The sequence below is a fragment of the Mus caroli genome, unplaced genomic scaffold (genome assembly GCF_978045245.1).
Source record: "Mus caroli unplaced genomic scaffold, Mus_caroli_1 scaffold_2, whole genome shotgun sequence".
Lineage (NCBI taxonomy): Eukaryota > Metazoa > Chordata > Mammalia > Rodentia > Muridae > Mus > Mus caroli.
The window spans coordinates 84,846,577-84,852,216 of NW_028227257.1; the positions used below are offsets into that span (position 1 = coordinate 84,846,577).

The 5,640-nt window shown below is 39.7% G+C and overlaps 1 pseudogene; it reads right to left on the reverse strand.

Moving 5' to 3' along the window:
• Positions 1-3,367: 3,367 nt before the first annotated feature.
• On the reverse strand, positions 3,368-4,360 carry LOC110306697 (tyrosine-protein kinase receptor UFO pseudogene; annotated as a pseudogene).
• Between the last annotated feature and the right edge of the window lie 1,280 nt (positions 4,361-5,640).

A 5,640-nucleotide genomic window follows, 5' to 3' on the forward strand; every position in this document is an offset into this window, starting at 1 on the left:
TGTCCATTTATGCACCTATATGATATAGGCAAGGTCAGTATTAAGTAATCTCTCAGACCTCAGTATAATTGCAGCTATGCAGTGCTGGACTGTGCAGAAAAATTCTCACTCATCTTCAAAGAGGTTAATTCATACTGTGAAGCAAGAGCTGTTGAAAGGCAATAGACATTTATGAAAGCTGTATTATAGTAGAAATTTTGATAGCATTGTACATTACATCCATATTAATAGCAAATTACCTTAGGATGGATAATAGCATTTTACAATGAACACCCAAGGAATTAGGCACGATTAGCTTTGTCTTCAAAAGCACTGCCTTTCTCCTAAGAACTAAATTCTAAAATATGAAGTCTGTGGGCAGGGTACATTCTTAGATCTCCCTGTGCTGCCAACTCACTTTTAGCCCCATCATTACAACCTCAAGTCTGCTAAGCCATGCAAATTCCTGTGCTCCCGAGAGCACAGTAATAGAAGTTGTACATTGTACAAGTACTGCAGATTCAACTCCCATTTCCCTTAATACAAGCTTGGGCAATGTCCATTCAGTCAAACTGTCTTTCAAAAAGAAACGAAGAAGCTGTTTTTAAGCATCATCCTTTTAACCGTTGAGATGTCACAGGGTCTCTCAAAGTGAAGACTTTAGTGGTATAATGTTTTGATTTGCAAGAGTTATGAAACAGTTATTCTTAAGGCAGATTTAACTCCAGTGAATAATCAAATTTGATGGACTAACATGTCACAAAGCTTTTGTTTTCTTTATATAAAATAAGTCTTAAGTAACTCTACTACCCCTCCTCTAAATTAGATGTTGCTGATTTCATAGGAATATGTGTCTAAAGCAGACAATGATGCAATTTGAACATAGCTGATCTGGACAGGTTTGTTTTATGAGACTGACACATGCATCTAAGATAACTGGAAATGGGATATGGGATACGTTAAGAAAGTTGTATGGCATATACAGTCCTGCTTCAAATTATTGAGAAATCCCAGCTTAGATGGGGTATGCTGTATTATCTTAACATGATGTATTATCTTATATAATACAAGGTCCATGAGTAGCACTGCATTAGAATGAAATTAGTTAACTAACAGCACTGGTCTGAGGTCTTTTCATCTGATGCATGCCATGTCTTCTAGAAGAGTATTCTTTTGTCTGTTTCTGTGTCTCTTTTCGTTTTAAGTTGGTGAATAAGGTTCACTAGAGGATACCATCTATGGCTCACTGATCAGAACTCTACCTCACATCTGTCTGTAAATTGGTTACTAGCAAGGAATCATTGTGATTGGCATAGACTAGTCATGGCTGCCTTGACTTTAGTAGTAATAGATACTAGTTCTGTTACTTGCATATCTCTGAATAGTTTCTTGGGTTTTGTTTTTTATACTGTAGAGGGACCAGTTTGAACAAATCAAATGGGACTAAAGATGGTATCACTTAAACCTTGATACATCTACTTAAGGAGTTTTCATTTCCCAGTAGAGAAGGCATAGATAGCAAATGGATAATACTTATATGTCTATCTCCAAATTTGTTTCCTGTATGGGTGAAAGAAGCAGTTTGTCCCTTTATCTAGAAATGTATATAATAACATTTTTCCTAATTTTAGTTGAAGAACAGGAGGAAGAAGTGGAGGAGAAGAATTGAGAAAAAGAGAGAGAAATCAATAGTGGTAAAGAATGAAGAGGAAAAGAAGAGGTAGAGGAGGGGGAGGAGGGGAAGAATTTCTATTGTTAAAATATTATTTTTTTATGATTATAAGTCATTTCTCACCTACCCTTGTCTTGTCTTGGCCTAATTTGACTGTAACCAGATGGAATGGAAGTCAAGAAAAATGGTCTTTTGGGTCAGTGTCCACCTTTACACTGCTAAGATCCAGAACAATTTGAGAATAGTCGACAATTGGTCCAGTAGAACAAAACTATAACATCTAAGAAACCTAATATACAGTAGCATAAGCAATGAAATATTACATTTGTATATTTTACTATTAGTAGCTGTACTATTCTCACCATAAAGTGACATCAAATTGAAAAGGGTTCTTTTTTTTTCTTTTTTTTCTTAGATATTTTCTTCCTTTACATTTCAAATGCTATCCCGAAAGTCCCCTATACCCTCCCCCCCACCCTATTTCCCAACCTACCCACTCCCACTTTGAAAAGGGTTCTTATCAAATAGTCTCTGCACTGGACTTTAAATGGGATCTTAACAATAGTAGTCTCTACCTTGGACTTTAATATTTAACAACACCAGAGTTAGTTAAATCCATTACAAAGACATGTTGTCATTCAATATGCAGCTCTTAGTACCCAGGTCCTTGTGTATGGCTCTCTTGATACTCAAGTACTCCATACCACTAGCAATGTTGGTCATGAACTTCAGCATCTGACTGGGCAGGGACACATGCTCATCCCAAGTCCAGAAATACAGGAGGAAACTATGTAGATGTCCACGTTTCATGAAATGAAAGATGATCACAGATTCTGGGATGTGCTTTCAGTCAGAACCCAGGAAGCAAATGCCAACATGTTGAAGTTGTTATTTTCCTTCCTGCAACAGAAAACTTCTCTATCCCTGATTTTATACAGATGGCAGTTTTCATTGTCTTCACAGAACCCTTGAAGATGGAGTGTTTGCTCTTGGTTCAGCTGGTCCTCCACCAGAGCTACAAACTGTTTTTCTCCAAGGCCTTCCCCAAGGCCAACTTACCACTATGTGTTATGGATGGGCCTGGTGCTGTTTGTATGTTGATGCTAATTCTGCTCTTCTGAGAGGGGCTGCAGATAAGGAGTGAGTCATACTCAGGTGATTTGTGAGCCAACCCCATACTGAATAAAGGAGCCAATCATTGGGCGAGTAGGAGCGACTTCCAGGTTGGACAGAGGAAGAGAGGAAGCCGGAGAGAGTTAGGTCCTTTTAGAGACAGTTTGAGGACAAGATGTAATTACAAGTCTCTCCTGGTTTCAATACTCACTGGAGGATTTAGATTTAATAAGGCTTACAAGTTAGGATTTTAGTTGTTATTGTTGTTTCTAAACTAAGTTTCTGTTGCATTTTCCTTCACAAGGCTGCTCATCTGCTTTTAAGAGTGAACAATACAGCTGCAAAGTGTGGGATTGTCTGAGTACACCCAAAAGGTCATGGGGGTTTTGAAGCATGAAGCATGTGATAGCTACCTGCCAGTGGGAACTTAGTGAGCTGGGTGGAGACATTTAAGAGCTCCTAGCCAGAGAGTCTCCTTGAGATATAAACAGATTGGCCATTGCCTGACAGTGCATGGTCAGGCAGGCAGCCTGGGCAGAGGCACAAGCACAGGAACGTGTGGGTATATTTTTTGTTTGTTTTTGTTTTTTTGTTTTTGTATTTTTAAATATTTACTGAAACAGCTATGTACCATGACAGCTTCAGTTCTTTACTAATGCTCAAGGTCTTCAGGGTAGCTTTGGTGGTCTACCACCTGCAGGATTTTTGAGCACAGTACCTCACTACCAGTTAACCTCTTTCCATTGTTGGCTCAAACACCTCCCTACAGTAGGTCTCTTTCCACTGATGGACAAGGAACAGGACTAATATGAGGACACAGGCAACAGCCACAGCTGCTCTCAATACCATTTGAGCCACAAGAAGGCAGGAGTTGGAGATTCACCCACCAGATGTTGGAGTGGCTGCCATTGCTCCAAGAGCACAGTAAGTCTATAGGGACCATTCTCCCCCCACCCCCAGATGTATAGGCTGTCACAGATATAAACAGATAGCCACAGTCGTGTTCCTACAGCATTTCCCAGGTCACCTTTTGCTTTATCCCTCTGTCTGTAAGTACCTTGGGAGTGTCCCTACCACTATATGCCAGCCAGTTCTCTAACAGGGTGTTCTCCCTGCTGGGGCACCATTTGCTTCTGCCTGGCTCTCATTCTTTGTGGTACTAATATTCTCAATAGTGGAAAGACAAAAGGGCACTCCCTCCTTGGTCTCCACAGAAAAGCATTGGGTCCAGGGTGAGGGGCCTGGGTTGCTAGTGCAGGATGCCAGGATATGATATGTGTGTGAGGAAGTAGTTTTTCAATCTGAAGCTGGGGGCAAGGGGTACAGTTATTTGCAAAGTGAGGGGTTATTCTACAGGATCTGATGCTCCCAGCCAGACATCTACTCAATCATCTGACAGCACAGCCTACAGGTTGCAATTAGTAAGATGGTAGATTCCTGTCAGGCATGGGTCCAAGCTACCTCTAACTCTGTGGCCTACCTCAAAAACACATGAAGATGATGAGGCCTCTGTGAAAGTACTACAGTAGTGATTATGCCAGTGACAACCCCCTTGGCAATGTGGGCTTCAGAGGAGAAAGAAGATATCTTGGTCATATCTTTCATCCCAGATAAGGGACAGGCTGAGGCAAGAGGATCTCAAGATGGAGCCTGCTGGGAAGAGTGACTTCAAGACTGTCTCAAAATTAAACAGTAAAAAGTTAATGAATAACAGAAATAAAAAGTGATAGGGGAAACCCAGCTGCTCCTATATATGTTGGAGGAAAACATTCATTATAAACATAAATGAGAGTGTAGCCAGAGACAGGGGCATCTGAGACAGTCCAGAATAGACATGACCAGACCAATCTATGAAATTTAGAAAAAGGAGGATGGGAAAATGGGGAGATGGAAAAGAGGGGAGATGGAAAAGAGGGGAACCAGGTTCAGCAGCCAAAAAGGCCCAATAGTACAAAGAACCTGATTAACATTTTTAGCAATAAAAGTTGGTGATGTCCTTTCAATCAACTAGAACAATCATTCTGGTCCTAGTTTGTCTTTCTTACTCTTTTGTAGTATCTAATCCTTTTCTTACCTCTCCTGACCTATCAAATCCTGGAAGTTAGTAGCAGTTTGAAAATTGTTTCAAAGTCATGCACCATCTCATTACTTCCTCTTGCTGTCCTCCCCAGTGTTGTATCTGTAGAGTAGCACAGTAGTGAGAAGAAACGATTCTGCAAAGATGCTCTTTATTATGCAAGTCTTTCCTGGTCCATATCACTGTTTGTATGCCCATGGGTATGTATTAAAGGAAAAACACAATTTATTCTTTAACTGTTGTATGTACTACTGGTATACTGTAGGAGTTAGTGTATGTTAAATGGCTATGTTACAAAGACATAAAGTCTACAAGGCTAAGAGGAACTGTAACAATATTTCACATAGAAGACAAGCAATTGTCAAAGTCATTGGAGTTCAGAGAAAAAGGTCAGGGATACAGAAGCCCTACTTTCTTGTCTCTGCTCAGGAACATATTATTGGGAGTTGTTTTTCCTGCATTAAGAATCTAAGTTGTCTCTGGATACCAGTATTATGAATTTAGATCCAGGCTACAAGGCTGCAAGTGAAACCCTTAGCCTCCTATCTTAAAGAATTCATTTGCAGGATCACACCTGAGGCATATACCTGGCATTGTAAAAGAATGCATTACAGATGTTTAAATTCTATAAAAAAGGCATCTTTACTGAAAAAGAGGTTTTGCATTTTATACAGGAATTGTCATATACAAAATATAAATGTTCTATATTTCTCGATTATAATAAAGACTAACAACAACTAAGCACAGAAAAAGTGATAGATGGAAGCCCTACTTGGTTTCACTTTATCATTTCTGTTTC